This window comes from Tenrec ecaudatus, chromosome 14 (genome assembly GCF_050624435.1).
Source record: "Tenrec ecaudatus isolate mTenEca1 chromosome 14, mTenEca1.hap1, whole genome shotgun sequence".
Classification (NCBI taxonomy): domain Eukaryota; kingdom Metazoa; phylum Chordata; class Mammalia; order Afrosoricida; family Tenrecidae; genus Tenrec; species Tenrec ecaudatus.
The window spans coordinates 125,535,771-125,555,853 of NC_134543.1; the positions used below are offsets into that span (position 1 = coordinate 125,535,771).

General features: G+C 44.1%; 1 protein-coding gene across 6 annotated transcripts in view; it reads right to left on the minus strand.

The window, feature by feature from the left end:
* HERC1 (HECT and RLD domain containing E3 ubiquitin protein ligase family member 1) overlaps positions 1-7,353 on the minus strand; it is a 196,610-nt gene extending 189,257 nt beyond the window's left edge. For all 6 annotated transcript variants that reach the window (XM_075531186.1, XM_075531189.1, XM_075531188.1 and 3 more), the window contains exon 1: positions 7,222-7,353. The gene's annotated coding sequence lies outside the window, so the exon portion shown is untranslated. The remainder of the gene's footprint in view (positions 1-7,221) is intronic.
* Positions 7,354-20,083: the final 12,730 nt, after the last annotated feature.

Sequence of the window (20,083 nt, forward strand, 5' to 3'; positions counted from 1 at the left end):
TCAGAGAAGAGACCCAAATCCCATCTGTAGACAACAGGACATCCCCTCACAGAAGGGTCACAAGGAAGGGGTGTGTCAACCAGGACGCAGGATAGCACTGATGAAACACAACATTCCTCTGATTCTTTAAGGCTTCCTCACCTTCAACTATCCTGCCTTTCAGTTCTGGCTAGAGTGGAGCATGTACACTGGTACAGAGAAGAGCTCATGACACATGGAATCCAGGATAAGCCCCTCAGGTACAGAAATAGGAGTAGGGATACCAGGAGGGTAAGGAGATGGGAGGAAGAAAGGGGAGGAAGGAGAAATAGATTGTATGAAAACAATCATTATTTATAATTTGTCAAGGGTTCACGTGAGTGGAAAGATCAGGAAGGAAGGGGGGAAAGGAACTGATACCAAGGGCTCAAGTAGAAAGTTATTTTTAGAAAATGATGATGGCAACATATGTACAAAAATGCTTGATATATGGAATGTTATAAGAGCTGTAAGAGCACCAAATAAAATGATTATATACGTGTGTGTATATAACTTCAACAATGGACCCTGTAAAATCAAAATCAATAGACTTTAATAAAAAAATTAAAGTGAAGAAAATTAGCTTGCCTGAAGCAAGAGGAAGTACCACTACTAATACATTAACATCACTAGCTTTATAATTAATGGGCAACCCGAAAGTATGCTAAACACTGCTATAAACACAGGAACTGAAAATCCAAGTTTATTTTTTACAGATTATTCAGCACACCCTATGCATAGCTATATATGCTCTTGGTAGTGTTAAAAATTCTAAATCCTAACATTTCCCTTGTGAATAACAATGTAAAATTCATAGCACTATTTAACTGACTTAACAGTTCTCCTTTAGCTTAAGACCTATAAAGGGTGGTGTGGGAAAGTGACATTTCTTAATATGGTTCTTCTTTCCATGTCTCTGTAACTCCCACCCAATGATTGGGAGGGACGATGCAAGCAAGGTGGTGAAACACTTTAAATTCTGCCATCCTCATGGCTCTAAGAATGAGACAGCCCAGAAGCCAGAATTCCCAGGAACATCAAGGCAGAAGTTCTATCAGGCAGGAAATTCTTGCCTGTAGTGGCAGAGGAAGCAGATGCCATCGAACCCCCGAGACCAGAAGCTGAAGCAAGAAGACCATGAGACAGAGCGGAGAATCACTGCTGAGACTGAGCCCATAATACAGAGCAGCAAGCGGGTTTCCTGGCCCACAGAGACCAAATCCAACTGACCATGTGGCTGAAGACCATAGAGACTTGGCTGCCCACTAAGGAGAGATGTTGCTGTACACTAATGACTATACTCTTAATATTTTCTGATCTTAGCTTGTGGTAACCTGTTAATTTCCCTAAGAAACCCCTTAACCTGTGAGTTCTGGATGGCCATTGCAATGGAACCCAGCAAAGAAGGAGAGTTCTGTGGAAGGAATGGGTGGTGTCAGCAGAGGGTAAAAGGAAGATGGAGGGTGGAGGCATGTCTGACCTCTGCCTCATGGCAGTAGGCCTTAAGCTGCTGAGGACTTGGATTCTCCTCCCTTGTGTAACGAGATCAGACGTGGCCACTGCACCATTTTCACAGATAAAATTACTTAATTTTATTTGGAGACTATTTGACTCCACAGATAACACTTTAGATAGGTGCCCCTGACTTATGTGTCAAAGACTTTTTCAGCACTGAAATGAACAAGACAGGTAAATTTCCTGTTCTCCAAGACTTTACATTCTAGTATAGTAAAACAAATAATAAGTTGATAAATAAGTAATTAAATTTCAGGAAGCACAAGTGGTATAAGAAATAAAGTAGAAATGTCAAGGGAATAAGAGAGGGTCACTATTTTCTATAATGTGCTCACTGAAGATCTCTCCAGAGAGACAGGCTCTGAGGATCTCCCTTTCAGCAGACCCTAAATGGCTTCAGAGTGCAAGTGGAGAGATCCGAAAGAAGACCATCAAGGCAAAAGCAAGACCAAGCATTTGTGGGTGTACTGGAAACACCTGTAGGTGTACTGGAATGGTAAGTGGAGTGAGAAAAATTACAGGTCGAAGCCCTATCATGGGAGACATGGCATAGTGAGCCCTTTCTAGAGATTAAAGAGCCTGATGCCACAGGCTGTGGCCAGGACTGCAGACAGCAACACACAATCACACCAGTCCACTGGCTGCCGTGTGAGTGGGCAGCAATGCCGCCTATTCTCCCAGTCCAAAGACATGGTTGCTGAGTGCTGCACATGCTGCCCTTGTTTTCTAAGAGAAAGGTTCCGTTTCCAGCACGGCGTCAGTCCCTAAGTTACCCAATTCTAGTTCTCAATCAAAGCCTCAATAAAACTTCACCCTGGCAAAAGCAGCAAACATCCAAGACCTAAAAAAAAAAAAAATTACTTTCCGTTTAATCCAAGAAACAGCCCTATGATGCAGCAAATATTCTTGCCCCCACTTTTTAGATAAAGACATCGAGGCTAAGATATTAAAACATGGCAACATCATTCTGTAAATAAGTGGTTTCGTTAGAAAGCAAATAAATGTTTTATTATAATGTCCATAACCATTCTCAAGTGGGGTTCCTAATAGCCAAAATAAAATCCATATGTTCATCAATGGATGACAGGATGCAGAAATGTATACAGACATACACTGGCTATCATTCAGGCAATGAAAGGAATAAAGTATTGCTATAACATTTTTTAAAGTTATGCTTAATGAAAGAAGCCAGGTACAAAAAGGCACATGTAAGACAGTCCATGAATATAAAAGGTGTAGAACAGTAACAAAGTAGCAGAAAGTAAAGTAGTGGCTATCAGAAAGGACATGTGGAGCGACTAGCACAGGGCACAGGGTTCATTTAGGTGATAAAAATGTTCTGGAGTAGATAGTGGTAATGGCTGTACCATGCAGGGGTGGGAGGAATAGATATATATATACTTATGTTACTGAATTGTGCATTCTTCCAAAAGGATGAGTTTTATCATGTGTGCATTATATATCAATTTTTAACAATTATACTGAGGGAAAAAACTGGGATATAAGAAAAATAGATGTATCGTTCGTATAAGAGATTTTAAAAGGATAAACCAGAAATAGAGAGCTCAGTTATTTACAGGGAATGAGGACCAAGTGAAAATGCAGGTGGTAGGGTAGGAAGGAAAAAGTGCTGCTTCTACTATAATGTTCAGATACAGTCAAAAAATAAAATCAACGAAACACCAGGAACTCAAATGGAATGCAGGCAGCAACAAATGTACTATATTACAGATGAATAAGATAACCACACCAAAGGAATGGAAGGCACGTCGCACCATGTCTTCTGGAATGTCTTCCCATGCATCTCGAACCCACTTTGCTATTAACTCTATGTCAGGCTTCATGAGATTTCCTCCTTTTGTTAGTTGGGCTTGACCAGATGACATCCATTCATGCCACTGACCCGTGTATAAGCTGAACCTCAGTTTTTCAGCACATTTTTTGTGTGCTGTAAAACTCGGCTATACACGAATATATACGGTAGGTTAACATTACTAGAAATAAAACATTGATATGTGGCCTCGATGAAGTTTTCTTGTCAAAAATGCATAAACTTGGTCAAATTTTAAGAAAAATATCAGACAAACCAAATAGAAATGTGTTCTACAAACTGGCAAATAATCTTCAAAAGTGTCATGGTCATGAAAGACAAGAAAAGAGACCCTGAAACATGCTACTGAATGCAGAGTAGCTAAATCACATGCTAAATCACATGCAAGAAATCATGAAAGGGAAGAGCTCACCGGAAGATTTCAAGGAGTGCTCCCGGAGACAGCCCTGGAGTGAGAAAACCAACAGAATACACTTGATATTTTTCAAGCCGAAAGAACTGAAGAAAAAACCTCATGTCTCCCAGAGAAATGCTGAAGGAGTCTAAGGACAAATTTTTGAGCAACACAAGAAGCATCAAAAGAAAGGAGAATACACAGAATTACTATGCCACAAAGACCTGAATAACATTCAGCTGTGTTGGAAGGTAATCTGTGATCTGGAACCGATGGCATTTAGGAAGAACAGAAGCAACACCAGAAACACCCCCTTGTCTCTATCAAGAAATGTGGAAGACAGCTAGGGACCTGATCAACAGCCTGGAGGAAATCCTTATGTGTGCCTACTATGTGTAAATGACAGAATGTCAATGACAAAAGGTAATGTAAAAACGATTGCAGCAGAACATCAACAGAAAACAGATTCAAAAAGGACATGAAGTTGACATATCACTGCTTGTGTCAGGTGGATCTTGGCTGAAAGGAGACAATATCAGAAAGATGTTTACCTGTGTTTTATTAACTGCATGAAAGACAGTGCGGATCCTAACAAAATACAGACCGTGCTGTAAAGAATGGAAAACCTAGAATACTGCACAGTACTCACATGGAACTTGTAGCTAGAACAAGAGGCAGATGTTGGAACAGAACGAGGGGATACTCAGGAAAGGGATGTGTTAAGAGTTGTATTCTTTCACCATCCCCATACTTATTCAACTTGTATGCTGAGCAAATAATCCAAGATGGACTACATGAAGAAGAACGTGGCACTGGGACTAAAGGAGAACTGGTTAGTAACCTATGACGTGCACGATAGGGGCCCCTTGGTACAGTGGTTACACACTGGGGTGCAATTAGCATGGTTGGCAGTTCAAAACCTCTGGTTCGGCGGAAAACTGGGCTTTCTACTCCCACAAAGAGTTATAGTCTCGGAAATCCACAAGGGGACACTATGAGTCAGCATGGACTTGGTGGCAGTGAGTACACATATGATGTTGCTTGCTGAAGGTGAAGAAGACTTGAAGCATTTACTATTAAGGATCAAAGATTACACCTTTAGTATAACTACACCTCAACACAAAGAAAACAAAAGTCCTGAGGAGTCAATTAAGTGCACATGTAAGAAGCACACCAGCTCACATGATCCAAAGACGACAATAACAAAATTCAGATATGACAAAGGGAAATGTATCATAGCCTAAATTTCGAACACCCAATTTGTAGAAGGCTATGGAGGGAAGTGGGAACCCAAACACATCTGCCAAATATCTAGCCTGATTAAGCCTATAGCAGATTCCCCCCAGGAGATTCTCCCCACCCCCCAGCCACCACTACCCCCCAATTCGGTATTTGTTTCGATGTATTACATCCTTAGAAAAAAAGCCCAGGATTTTCCCTCCCGGTGGAGGTCGTCAGCACGATGAAACCAAATCAACAACACACTCGCCGAACTTCTTTTAACTCAAATTGGATTTTCAGTAAACACTTATATTAATAAGCAGATTAACAGACATTTACATTTGCTCTCTCCTCCATGCACTACCATCACCACCAGCATCATGAAGCCGGCATTGGGCAAGGAATACAGGACCAGCAAATAAATAGGTAAGTGTCACATGCCAACAGCATGACTGGAAATTTAAGAAGCAAAACTGTAAGAACCGTAAAGAAAGCAAAATACATACAAGTGTATAATTACAAGTGGCCTTAATAGATTATTTAAATTTTTCTGATGACAACAACCACAAACAGATGACAATCTGTCCTATTTTTAAAAGCCTATAGATTTCCAACCTCCATAGAGGTCTCATTCTGCCATACAATCCTGTCATGTGTCTTAGTGAAAATATTATAAGCCTAATTTTGCCCACATAATGCTGTCTTTTCTCAAATATTATAACACATTTTAACTCACAAGGAATATGATCGTGTGTAAACATATAATACATGTATATGTGTGTGTATTATGCAAACAGGCACTTAGAAGACTCCATTTTTCTTGTGTAAACACATTCTACAGAAATATACACGTATAACCAAAGATACATGCCCATCCCACCCCATCCCTATGCCTTTTTTCCCCACAAAAGGCACTATGAAACAAACAATGCCATGAGCGCATGAAACAATTGTAGCCTATAAATAACCAATGGGAATCAATTTCATAAAACCTTGACGTTAAATAATTTTCTTCCCACTATGAATAGCCATAGTCTCTTTGCAGTGCACAATACTGCATTTTAGCAGCCACCGCACAAATAAAACTTCAGACACACACGGAGGAGAAACAAATAGAAAACATTTACTTTTTTTAAATGTTTGGCCTTTTCAACCACCTAGCTAACAGTCATCTGTGAAGAGGACTTACAGAAATCAAGAGTGATGAAAAAGTACAGCCAGTGATAACAACTAGCCAACAAGCAGGCCAACGAACTGACGGAAATAAACCAATTCCTTTGGAAACGGGTAGAGAAATGAGGGCGTCCCACGCAAGGGCTACTTTTAAAGTGTCATGAAATAACATCAAAATGCTAACGTGAGACGCTACCTCTGTGAGTCGGTTTGTTCAGATGTGCGATTCCTATTATTCTGATGCTACAAATTTTTTACCGCGGCTATTATTATTTACAGATAGCATCTTAACATTCAGGCAAATACGGACCTGGTGATTCACAGCTCTCTAGGATGAAGAGCAAGCCTTTTTACATAACCTCCTGGGAGAGGGGTGCCGCCGGCTTCTGCCCTTCCCAGGAAGCTGCCACCATCACCGCGTTCCCTGAGGCAGAACCCATCATCTTCATCATCCTCCTCGTCACCCGCGTCTCACCCAGAAAACTAAACAATGCGTCTCATCTCCCCCCACCACCACCCTTCGCCCAAGCGGAGAGCCTTTGTTAATGTATCACCGGCAGGGTGAGGGGGCAGGCTTGGAGAAAGGTTTGCCCCCCACCCAAAGGCAGTGAGGAGAAAGTAGCGTCGTCCCAACCTCCGCCCCTCGAGAAGCTGGGGAGCACGAGTCGCTCCGTCCCCGGATTCCAATAGTCGGGCTGCAGCCCCCGCCCTGAGCACCGGCCGGGGGGAGGGGCGCTCGTTGGCGGATGGGGGCGAGGGAGAGGGTCCCGGACCAAGAGGCGACCCCCGAGAGTCAAGGGCAGCTCCGGCGAGCCGCCCGAGGGGCGGGTCTCTGCCCAGGCTGGCAGTTCCGCTTCTAAGGCGGCGCTGGCGGCGCCGGGTGACGGGCAGCCTCGAGAGCCCGGGAGCGCACTGCCTTGGGGACCGGCTCCCTCAGGCCTCCGCCCGCCGCCCGTCCGCGACCCCGGCGGCCCCGCTCGGCAGCGGCCCCGGAACGACCCAGCCGGCCTCGCCCAGAAGAGCCGGGCGCACGCACACGCGGACCGGAGAGCAGAGGCGGAGGCGTTACCATGCTCGGCGGTGGAGCTGGCGGGGGTGGAGGCGGCTCCGGCGACCCGAGCCCAGCCCGGCAGTGGCTGCAGCGCCCGCGTCCTTTATTTTTTGCTGCAGCAGCGGCGACTTGTCAAAGGGAAAGACGTAAGAGGCGGCGGCCGCAAAGTCTCGCGGGGCTTGGACGGAACTCTCGCGCAGCTTGCAACCCTCGCCCCGCCCACCTGGCCCAGAGCGGGAGGCGAGATTTGCTGCGGAGGGGACCGCTCACGATCCAGCGAGGCTGAGTGCGGCCTGAGGAGGACCGGGGAAGGGCGTTAATGGCGGACAGGTGGCGGTTCTAGCGACTCCTGACCACGGCTCCCTCACCTTTCAGCCTTTGCGAAGCGCAGTCCGCCAGCGGGGGCTGGACTCCGCAGATGAGACTCAACTGGGGATGTTTCACCAAAGACTGTGAGAAGAGAGGGGCCCGCCGACTCCACCTGTTTTTCTCATGATCGGCGGGGGAGACCCCTCGGCCGGTGCCGCGGGCTGCTGGGATGTGCGGGGAAGCCTGCGGCGCGGAGGGACCACACCCCTGTATCCCTGACGATAGGGACCGCCAGCTCAGCGCTCTTTATCTCGCATCACACAGGACCCAGGACCTCTAGGCGGTCAAGTTCAACCACTTGAAAAGCTTTCACTTGACCTACTTTTACCTTGCCTTGCCTTGCCTTTGTGCGGGGCAGTACTGCCCGACCCTGCTGATGCCTGGACCGGCGGCTCCCTGGTTTTCTTTTTTATTGAGGTACACTCCGCAAATAGTCACTGACCTCTACAGTAAGCCTTCATAAAGAGAAAGACTGCTGGCTTGGTCACCGCGGCTTCGCCAGGGCCTATCAAGGCAAGGTGCTCCATAAATAGCCTGTATTCCTCCTCAAGGAGCCCTGGTGACCCAGTGGTTTAAGCTAGCTGCAACGTCCACGTGTGGCGTGTCCAGCCCACCAGTTGCTGAGGGAGAAAGATGAGGCTGTCTGCCTCCCTAAGTATTTAGTCTCAGAAACCCTGTACAGTTAGAATGAACTCAACGGCAGTGGGTTCAGTTAGTTGGGTTTGGAATCTTTACAGAAACATATTGTTCTCCAACAGAGTGGCTGGGATTATACAACCTTTGGATTATAACTGTGTTCAGCCACATTGCCACTCGGGATCCTTCAGATCAATTATGTGTGACTGTGCGAATCAGTTGCTGCTTGTTTTAAATAGAGCCCGGGTCTGTCCTCCATAAAATCACATTATTTGGGGACCTAAGAGGAATACGTAAGTAAATATGGAGCCATGTATGTGTTCTGAGTGCCGTGAAATAGGGTATAGGCAAAAAAAGGAACACTTGTTCCTGGTTGACTTGGATGTATGTGTATCTATATGTGGTACCACAGTTAGCGGTTGGCTGCTAACCAAAGCTCAATGGTTTAAACCCACCAGCCTTTCCATAGGAGAAAGATGGGACTGTCTGCTTCTGTGAAGATTACAGCCACGGAAATCCTGCAGGACAGTTCTACTCTGTTCTACAGGATCACTATGAGTCAGCATCAACCTGAAGGCAAAGGGCTTGGTTTTAGGGTTTGATATGTCTCTATCATGTAAACAGTTTAGAACTGCATGTGCTTTTCTGCCAGACAGTGTTTGACCTCTCTGAGCCTATTTTCTCATTGGTCAATTTATAGTGCAATTCTTATCTCCACATTGTTCCTGGGATGACTAAAATATATGTAGGTGTGCACTTAAATAGCTATCAAATGATAGGTCTTTGTAACTTCTATGTTTTATGTATAAAGTTTGTATCTTTCTTACTTGGGAAGCAAGAGTAGATATGAGGGAGGAGGGCTATTGGGAAAGAGGTCACTGTTGCTAGTGCTTCATGATCAGGCATTGTGTGTGGTGCTGAGACCAGGCCAACAAGCTCCCCTGTCATCTTTTTAAGTTGTAGATGCTTTTCACAAATGTCCCATAGCATCCTGATTTTCTGGAATTGATCAACTATACTGCTTTTGCCCATTCTTTCCAGAAAAGATCTCTGCTAACTTTTAAAGCCAGCCAAGAAATTCCTCCTTGTAGGGGGGAGCAGGGTATGAACCCACCCAAGGGGAAGGTATTGTTTATATCTCCACAGGAGAGGGAGAATGAGACCAGGCTTCAACCCAATGTGCTAAGGCATGAATACAACATACCAGCATGTACCAAGGAACCAATAGAGAGGTCTGCAAGACCGGACCCAATCCCAACTATGTGGACAACTACCCCTACCCCACCCCCACCTGGCCCCTCAAAAAAATGCATTTCAGAGGACAGCACTGGGGCTACAGCTTGGTGAGAGTGGCTTGTCCGATTAGAGCACCCTGGAGAAATAGAGATGGAGGGGAGGACATCCTGGCCCACCAAGCCCTGAGGACATTATTCCCTCTTGGAGTAGACAACACGTAGAGAGAACCATAGGACCAGCCCCACCACAAGGCACAATCTGACCCCATCATACTGGGGTGAAACACTAAGAGCATGCAACAGAGCAACAAGGGGAACAAAGTGATGAAATCCCTGAGGAATACCAAAAATAGGCTTGGAGACAGAGTGTGGCACCCCATCAGACTTGACTGGAAAATGCTAGTAAAGGCCAAAAACAGATCTTGAATTATTTATTGGCCTTTCCATTTTTGTCAGTGGCTTTCATTTTGTTGTTGTTATTGTTTTATTGGTCTTGACTTCCTTTGTTGTTTTCTTTGGCTTTGCTGGGTTTTTGTGCTTATTAATGTATTGCATGTCTATCTAGATAAGATAGGCGGGATAAATAATTCTGAGATAAAAAGAACGGGACTAATGGCTCCAAGGTGGTGGGGAGGGATACAGGAGAAGGGGAGGTGGGAAAAAGGAAGCGCGGGGGGGGGGAGGGAGGTGGTGGAAAGAATCCAACCCAGGAACAAGGGAACAACAAGTAAACTAAAATCAATGGAGAGACGGGTGTAGGATGCCTAGTGGGGCTAATCAAGGGCAATATAGCAGCGAGGAATTACTAAACCCAAATGAAGGTCAAACGTGATGGTGGGACAAGAGGAAAGGAAAAGGAAATAGAGGGAAGAACCAGGAGGCAAAGGACATTTATAGAGCTCTAAATACAGGCATGTACATATGTAAATATACATATAAAAAATGAGAGGGGAATAGAACTATGTACTAATATCTATATGTTAAGAATTAAGGTAGCACCAGAGGATGTACACTGGTACAGATGGGAACTGGAAACAGGGAATCCAGGATGGATGATCCCTTCAGGACCAGTGGTGAGAGTGGCGATACTGGGAGGATAGAGGGAGAATAGGGTGGAAAGAGGGTACCAATTATAAGGATCTACATATAACCTCCTCCCTGGAGGATGGACAACAGAGAAGTGGGTGAAGGGAGACGTCAGACAGTGTAAGATATGACAAAATAATAATTTATAAATTATCAAGGGCTCATGAGGGAGGGGGGAGCAGGGAGAGGAGAAATGAGCTGATGCCAGGGGCTGACGAAAGCAGATGTTTTGAAAATGATGAGGGTAATGAATGTACAAATGTGCTTTATACAATTGATGTATGTATGGATTATAAGAGTTGTATGAACCCCCAATAAAATGATTTAAAAAGAGAGAAAAAGAAGGTAGCAGAGGGACATTGAGCCTCGACTCAAGTACTCCTTCAACACAAGAACAACACTTTGTTCTATTAACCTGGCATTCCATGATACTCACTTTCCCGACACCTACCCAACACAATCGCTGAAGACAAAATGGGTGCATAAGTAAATGTGATGAAGAAAGCTGATAGTGCCCAGCTATCGAAAGATATAGTGTCTGGGGTCTTAAAGGCTTCAAGATAAACAAGTGGCCACCTAGCTGAGAAGCAACAAAGCCAACATGGAAGAAGCACACCAGCCTGTGTGATCACGAGGTATCAATGGGATCAGGTATCAGGCATCTAAGACCCAGAACAAAATCATACCCAATATGAATGGGGGGGAGGGGGACAGAGTGTGGAGTGGAGACCAAAAGCCCATCTGTAGACAATTGTACATCCCCCTACAGAGGGGTCACGGGAAAAATGAGCCAGTCAGGATGCAGTATAGCAGCAATGAAACACACAACTTTCCTCTAGTTCTTTGGTGCTTCCTTCCCCCCACTATCGTGACCTCAGTTCTACCTTACAAATAGGATTAGACCAGAACATGCACGCTGCTACAGATAAGAGCCTGAAACACAGGGAATCCAGGATTGATAGACCCGTCAGGGCCAACAATGAAAGTAGAGATACTAGGAGGACTAGTGGAGGGGGTGGATTAGAAAGGGGGAATCCATCACAAGGATCAACCTATAACCCCCTCTCAGGAGGACAATGTAAGATATGAAAATAATCTATAACTGATCAAGGGTTCATGAGGGAGGATGGGTGGGGGCGGGAAGGCTAAGAAATGGGAAGCTGATATCAGGGGCTCAAATGGGAAGAGAATGCTTTGAAAATGATGGCAGCCTATGTGCAAATGTGTTTGACACACTGGATAATTGTATGTATTGTGACAGGAGATGTAAAAGCCCCCAGTAAAAGTATTTGAAAAAAAACTTTTCCCTTTGCCCTCCTCTTAGCTTCCATCCTCAGGATTGAGTGGAAAGAACAATTAAATACCATGGAGTCCAGTAGCAAGCAATTATCAAATACATTCATGTAGCAAGTAAGCCCGCACCACTTGCCTCCCTCTTCTTGATCACCTTGTCCCTGTTCCATGCCACTTTACTACAACAACCTTCAGGATCCCTTTTGTTATCATCATTCTCCCAACTCTACCAGTCATTTGACCCGTTTTCCCTTAGAGCAGTGATTCTCAACTTTCCTTATGCCATGACCCTTTAATACAGTTTCTCATGTTGTGGTGACCCCCCCCAACCATAAAATTACTTTCATTGCTACTTCATAACTGTATTTTTGCTACTGTTATGAGTTGGGCAATGTCTGTGAAAGGGTCGTTTGACACCCCCCCCAAAGGGGTCGTGACCCACACATTGAGAACCACTGCCTAACAGCTGGGAATGGGAGAGGCAAATAGAGTATTGCCAGTTCTTTCCCTGATCGTCCCCCAGGCAGCACTCTCTAACCACATCTATTACCCTCTCACACATATCAGTTCCAACTCATATCAAAAAGTCTGTTGTGGGTTCAAATAAATGACAGCCACTATAATGTCTTGCAAATTTAGAGGAGTCTTTTATTCGGCTAGGTAGGCTGCAAAGAAACTGAAAGCATTTCCTTAGGCTGAGCTGCAAGTGAAATCAGTGAGCTGATAAAGGCAAAACCCACAAAATTATTTAGCTCATTTGTTCGGGACTTAAGTAAAAGTATGACCAAAGCAGAAAGAAAAATTAATGGCTTAAATGGAACATCAAAAAGGAACAATATTAAGGAATAGCAAGACTAATGACAATATTCAGATTACAACTTCAGAGGGAATAATATTAAAGAATAACAAGATTAATTATAACGTCCTGAGTCCACATACATATGAGTACATTCTGAAATCAATTGCCAGTGGGACTTTCCAAGAAGGGAGAGGGAAGCGGCCAAGTCCTCCAGCAGTCCACTGTTTGCCTCACTCCTGACTCTTCTTATTTGGGAATCAAATCATTGATTCATCAGTAACTCCTTCTGGATTTAGAGCTGTATCTTGGGTTCGTAACACCTTAAGCTTAACAGTTTTGGATGAACTTCATTAATGCATGAATAATGCATGGTCCAATCAAAAGTCTCAGTATTAATAATAATAGGGACCAGCAAGGCCAGTAATTAAGGTCTTGACTCAGGGAGACCAATTAAGCAATTTTATACCAGCTACCTGTACACTTCATTTTAAGTTGCCTTTTCTCCATACTCTTTGAAACTAAGGTAAGAGATCCCTGCACAAGCCCACTTATTCTTACATAAAAACAGCATTCTTCCCAAGGGCAGAGCATAGCCCACCTTGTTTAAGAAATAACAAATTAAGACCTTATCTATTCTGCAAGGCTACTTCCGCGAAGGACTCAATCTGTTCTGACAGTTGTGAAATGGTGGCTTCTAGTTTGCTGATGTCAGCACTAACAAGGTTGGAGAGGCCATTTAGGCCATGACTGCACAGTGCGTCCCAAAATGCCTACAGCTGTAGAAACTGCAATACTTAATCCTATTAAAATTTGGATTAATATAGCGGTTCGTTTGTGTCTAGGAAATTCAGTCGTAGTTATCAGGGCTAAGTCTTGATCCCCTCATATATATCAATACGAGGCAACAAATACGCTAAGGTACAAAGCTCTGGCGTTTTAGAAGCTTTAATCACATAAGCAGACAAGTAGGTGGTAAGGCCAAAAAAGCAAGAGAACCATGTTTCCAGGGGAGCCTTAAGATACACTAATGACCCATTGTAGCACATTTCAATAGTTTGATTACAAAATACAGAAAACATGGACTTAAATAACAGTATTAGGAAACCTGAAAGTCTTAGTTTCAGGAGTCTTCTATGGAAGAATGCACCTTTCATTCTGCATTGGGTGGGGCAATTTGAGATTTGAGTGGTGAATTTAGGCAGCAAGTCCATCTACCTTGGCCACAGATGGAGTTGTAAGGATGATGGTCAAGAGTCAAATTGGTATAGGTCCAGTGGACATGAACCACTGGTTTGGGATGGGTGCACAGGTAGGCTGCTTGCTGGTTGCTGGTGTACTACTTCTCTCAAGAATTTGTGGAAATGGTGCTGGACAATCTGCAAGGCTTGCAGGACCTTAAGCAATTATGATTGTGAATCTCTGTCAGCAGGTGCCCTTGGAACAAGAAAGAGGTCAGTGTCAGATTAATTTGACACCTTTACACAACTCTTTACCATATATCATTTTTAAATCAAGGACAATAGTCCCAACAGGATAAAACTAAAAATACAATTTGAAATGCATCAGCCTTATTCAAATATAATATTCCATAAGTAAGCAAAACAAAAATATTTTATATTTCCATCCATGAAAGTTTGTAAGTCAGCCATCTTATGCCTTTATCCCCCAATTTTTGGTATTCAATTTCTATACTGCCCACTTATATTAGCCTAGTGCGCTGAGGACACAAGTATGTTTTTTGATGTGAAGAATCTTCATTCCAGTTGGAACTTTGTGAGTCCGAATCCATAAGCAAAGTCAAATCAGGACAGGCTCCCTTTAACATTCAGTCCTAGAGAGGAGAGTTCCTTCATGGCTCCAGATTTGTCCAGCTGCAGGCACAAACCACTAGTTCAAAAGTTTTAAAAAGCCCAAAGGGTTCCCTTTTGTTCTTCCGACTGTCAACAGCCTCCTAGGCAAGTTCCTTGGAATACAGATGTCCCGAGTTCTCAAAAGCACTGAGTGTGGCTGATCTTTTCAGAGCCTTCATTGCAGGCATGTTCTAACCCATTTAAAAATCCAATTTTAATGGTGAAGGCAAGTAGGCTTATAAACTATTTTTTCCTTTCCAATGATTATTTCTATTACAATAGGCAAAAGAAAACATTGTGGACCTAGTACAGCCCAGTACTAAACTCAAATTTTAATATTTGTTTATTCTAATCATTATTTTAAGTATTCTAAGAAAATTGCCTTAGGCATTTGTCTGTATCAAGCTAGGGTGGGGCCTTCTGTCAGTCTTTTTGACTAGGCAGCAGTCTCTGCCAGAGAAGCAGTTCAAGGGGCCTTTTTTGCCCCCTTAGTTAAAGTTTACATTTATTACATTCATTTTGGCCTTTTTAAGCAGAAGGAGTAAAAGACAACCAAGGAAAGGTTTTTGGTTTTGGTTTTTTGGAAAATTTTCTTTGGCTCTAACACTGGGAAGCACAGGCTGAGAAATCTTTGCACTAACTTGTGTGCATGCTGGACATCCTGAGGTGACACTAAAAGTTATTTGATTTAAATAAGGAACGTGATACCTATTTTTGGAGCAACTCTACTAATCTAGACTGTTGGTTTTGTCAAAATTGAGTGAGTTTGTGTTAGGCAGGGTTCTCTAGAGAGACAAAACCAGATTGCTAGTAATTATATATATATATATATACACACACATATATATATAAAGATAGATATATAACACAAGGATTATATACAGATAGAATTAAATTATATACAGATAGATATATAATACAAGAAATGAACAGTTAAATTATAAAGCAGTACAAATGGCTCAGTGTAACTCATTCCCCTGAGAGAGTTGTGAGACACGAAGTCCTTTAAGCCTCGAGGGCCACCAGTTCGTCCTCTATAGAGAGAGCTAGGCTATATCAGCATAGGCAGCAAACAGCAAGGCAGGTCACCAACTGTCAGCCAGGTCACCAACCATCAGTCCCCTGCTCCAGAGATGTACATTCCAATCATGTGGTCTTAAAAAGGGACCTCAATTACAGCAACACAGTTCATAGGCTAGGTGTCCCACAGGTAGTGTGGCCTATAAATTGAGGCACAGAACAAGCAAGCACACTGGTCTGATGATCAAAGAGCGAGAGACAAGAAAGGCAAGGCTCACCAAGCCATTTATCTCTCCGCCCTTCAATTAATCCCACTTGTGTTTATTGGCCAAGCTGGCACAATAAACTAACTATCTCATAGTTGCGCCAGTATTTACTTTGTAAAAATTTAAAGACTTTATTGTGGTTTTTTAGACCTCATTTGCAGGTATTATAAACTAAGGCAAATAGAGGTCACCTTTTTTTAAGCCTTTTACAACTTACTACATATCCTCAAGTTTATCTTTATTATTATTATTACATTTTGACACAACCAGACATTTTACTTTAAGACAAAACTATTAGTTCCTTCGTTACAAACAAAACACGAAAGCCTATTACCCATTGTTCTGCTTTTCCCTTTTGATCTTCAGCTTGACAAATTTTTTTCACTAGCTGGTGCTGGAAACTTACTTCTTGATGCTTGTCATATTGCAGCTAACATAACATGCAATTTTGTCTGTTTGGTGCATTTCTTTAACCAAAGAGAAGGATTCTGAAAGAGGCTAAGCCACACATTAATGTTAGGGTATTGATCAGGATATTCAGGGGTCCCCGTAACTATAATTTATACTGCCTGGGCTAAATAAGGATCATATGTGCACTAGCCTGTCTAAAAAAAAAAAAAAAGATGGCTGGAGATTCCTGAGGACCCTGAGCAGCAGCACTTAAACTGGGCAAATTTATAGGACGTCTGGCTGCCCCCTTTAACCCAGTCCAATAAGTACCAGTGAAAATTTTCTAGCACCCAAAGCCCTCCTGTCGTGTTGGGGGCCCATTGGGGTTTATTTTGAGAAAACACTTTCTCCAATTTGCCTTTATTTTTTATTTCTGCATGCTGCCAGTTGGCCCCAATATAGCTTTTCAGGCTTCCTGGTGGGTACAATTTCTTTCTTCAGCTGTGAACAAAACTACGAGTATTTGTTACCAATCTTTCCAAGTGGGTGATGAGTTTGGAACACAGACTTTAATAACCCAATTAAACCTAGGTGTTTTTCAGATCACTGGTTGACAAAGGGATGTGAGTTTGCTATCCTTAGAAGCAAAACAGGGGCTTCACATGGAGTCCTGCTATGGGTATGCATGGGAGACAAAACTTGTTCCCCCGTTTAGGGCTATATGGTAGCAGGGACTGAACCAGAGCCACTGAACTGTAGAGCAAGGAGGCAACGTAGTCTGCTAACACGCTCTGATCTCCAGGGGTGAGAGGATGGGGGCTGGTGCCGGTGGGGATCAGGGACAGAGGCCATGGCAGGCAGACTCAGGCAATGCAGGAAGAAATTTTGCCTTGGGGCCACCACAGAGATTCCCTATTTCACAAAGAGATCCTGGGGTTCAGGCAGCACCAGAGGTGTCGCCGAGAGGCAGGACAAGAAGATAAAACAACAGAGGAGTTGGGTAGGGGGGGGGGGGTGGTAAACAGAAGGACACACACAAAAGAAAACAAATAACCAGACTAATGAAGTTACACAAAAAGACAAATGATTAACCAAGTTACCCAAGAAGACAAACAGCCATGGCTAACCAAACCAAGTCACCAAGCTTGTTAAGTGGCAGTCTGAAAAGACAAGCAGCCAACCTAACAAGTTACCAAACTTCTCAAGCGGCGTCCAGGTGAGAAGTGACTGGGAAGAGTTAAGACTGCATGTGACCCCTTTCCCTAGTCAAACTGAAGGACCAGTCCCACAGTCAGACTTCTCTCTTAGGCCGAATTCCAACATCCTCAGGAAGTCACTCATCTGGGTCCCTGGAACTTCATCAGGGGTGTACCTCACAGCCCCCCCCCCCATCCCACACTTCCAGGAGCAGCCGTGGGGTGCCAGCATGAAGACACAGTGGCTTCCTGACCAGCACACCAAAATGTTGGGGATTCAAATAAATGGCAGTCATTATAATGTCTTGAAAATTTAGAAGAGTTTTATTCGGCTAACTAGGCTGTGAGGAAACTGAAAGCATTTCTTTGAGCTGCAGCTGCAAATGAAATTATCAGTGAGCTCTTTAAAGGCAAAAACTTTAAAATTACTTGGCTCATTTGTTAGGGACTTAAGCAAGTGTAAGACAGAAGCCGAAAGCAAAATTGATGGCTTAATTGAAAAGAATATTAAAGAATAGCAAGATTAATCACAACATTCAGATCACAAAATCAAAGGGAACAATACTAGAGAATAAGACTAATTACTGTTGGGCCAGGTCCAGACCAAGGCAGCCCCTTGTACCAGCATCTCGAGAGGACAGATGACCTGGCTGAATTCCAAAGCACCCGAACATCAAAGTACCTGATTTCAGCGTTTCGCAGAGCTTGCCTCCCCGGACAGAACACAGCCCCCCTCTCCCTAGCATTGTTTCCTAGGAACAGCATGATTTACTAACAAAATGTCACCTGGCCCAAAACTTGCAACCGCAGCACAAAGAACCTCCCTTCCCCTTACCGGCTCATATGCCTTTAAGCTCATACCCTATAAAAGTCCCACGGCCTCACTGCCAGGTGAGGCTTCCCTGACCTAACTCCTTGGGTCACAGAACCCGCCTGGGGGCTCAAGATGCCCCATCCCTTTCTTTGCCCTCCCTTCCCTCCCGGGAGTTCTTTCCCTGCCTCAGTAAAATCTTTCTCAACTTCACATTCCTGGCTAAATTCTATCTCTGTTCTGTGCCTCTGTCTCCAACCTTTTAATCACAACGTCCTGATTCTGGGTGCATATGAGTACATTCTTAAAGATTTCCAAGAAGGAGGGGGAATCAGGTCATCTAGCAGTCAGCTGCTATATGGAATTACTTTGGTCAGTTTGCCTCCAGTCCACAGCTGCAGTCCTCGGCCAGGAGGTACCAGGCTGAGGCTGAGGTAACCAGAGAATCAACAGGAGAGTGTGGAAGCGTGTGCGTGCCTCATCTTTCATCTGCATGTTGGAAGTCTGTGGCTTCTAAATAAAAAATGAGGCTCAGTCAGAAGGTCAGAAGAGAAAGCACCCGCAAAGCATTACAAGTTGGGAGGCAGTTCGGAAAGGATGTAAAGGGGCTGGGAAAGTTTGTTTCGGTCTTGGCACTGGTGACAGGAAAGGGTTCCACAGTAGAAGGCAACCAACACGAGTCCTGGAGTCTCCAGAAAGGCATCCTGTTTCCTTCATATTGCACAGTCTAGTCTTGCTAGATCTCTCGGGGGATAGATACACCTCAGTCCTTGGCTCCGTGCGAGAAAGAATTCATGCCGAAGCCTGGTTTGTGGTGCAAGTGAGTTTTATGAGCGTTAGAAGCAGTCTCAGGTTCACACAGCACCCACAGGGCTCCTCACGAACATGCAGCCTCCCTGGAAGCTGCTCGCAGGCATGCAAAAAGGTCCGGGTCAGCTCCGGGCTCCTGTCTTTTCAAGGATTCCGCAGGGAGGTGTAGTAGACAACCCCTGGCCAACCCCACTGGCTGAATTGAATTCACCTGACCTAGGTGGGCCAATCCAGGTGCAGCGCCCACCCATGCGTACCTGGCGGGAAATCTGAACCTCTGAGCATGTGCAGTGTGCCACTCCTTTGTTTCCCTAGCTTGGACCAATGGGCATGCGTTAATGGACGTCCCAGCCCTATGATAGCCTACCTAACAGTCTCATATCTGTAAATAGTGATGAGAGCAAGTTCCCTGCTGGCCTCAGAGTTCAAGGAATGTCAAATAACACTGAAGAGTCTAAGTAACTTTGTATACATAAAGCATCATGAAATTGTGAAGCATCTTTATTTATTCATTTAAGAGATGTTGGATGAATATCTGTCAAAAGTCAGGCACTGTTTATAAACTCACTGCCATCAAGTTGATTCCAAGTGATTCTATAGTACAGAATAGAGCTGCCCTGTGATAGATTCGGAGATGGGGTGGAATGTGAATACCGATCAATAGGCTTTATTGAGAAATAATGCCCTGCAGAGTTTTTAGACTAGAAGGGAGAGCAAAGAAACAGGTATCAGAATAGCCGAAGGTGAGAGCAGGCAGGAGTGAGATCAGAGAGTAAGCCAGAGCGAGATACAAGGCAAGAGCGAGAAGAGGAGCCAAGTAAAGAAACCCTGTGCTGCTACACCCTCGGACGCTGTGGTTTGATAATTCGGTTTGGGAAGACACCATGCATCCTCTTAATCTGGAAATTTGAAGGAAGTGGGGGGGGGGGTTAAGGCGGGGATGTAAATTCTGACATTCCTTTGGCGCATGCTGGAACAGGAGTGGAAAGAATCATAGGAAGAAGAAGCTCAAAGCAGTTGGGTGCCTATTTAAGCTCTGCTGGACCCATTAATATGGTTTTCTAATACTGGAAATCTTTTTTATAAAACTGCATCTTTAAGGGAGTAGAACATAAGTAC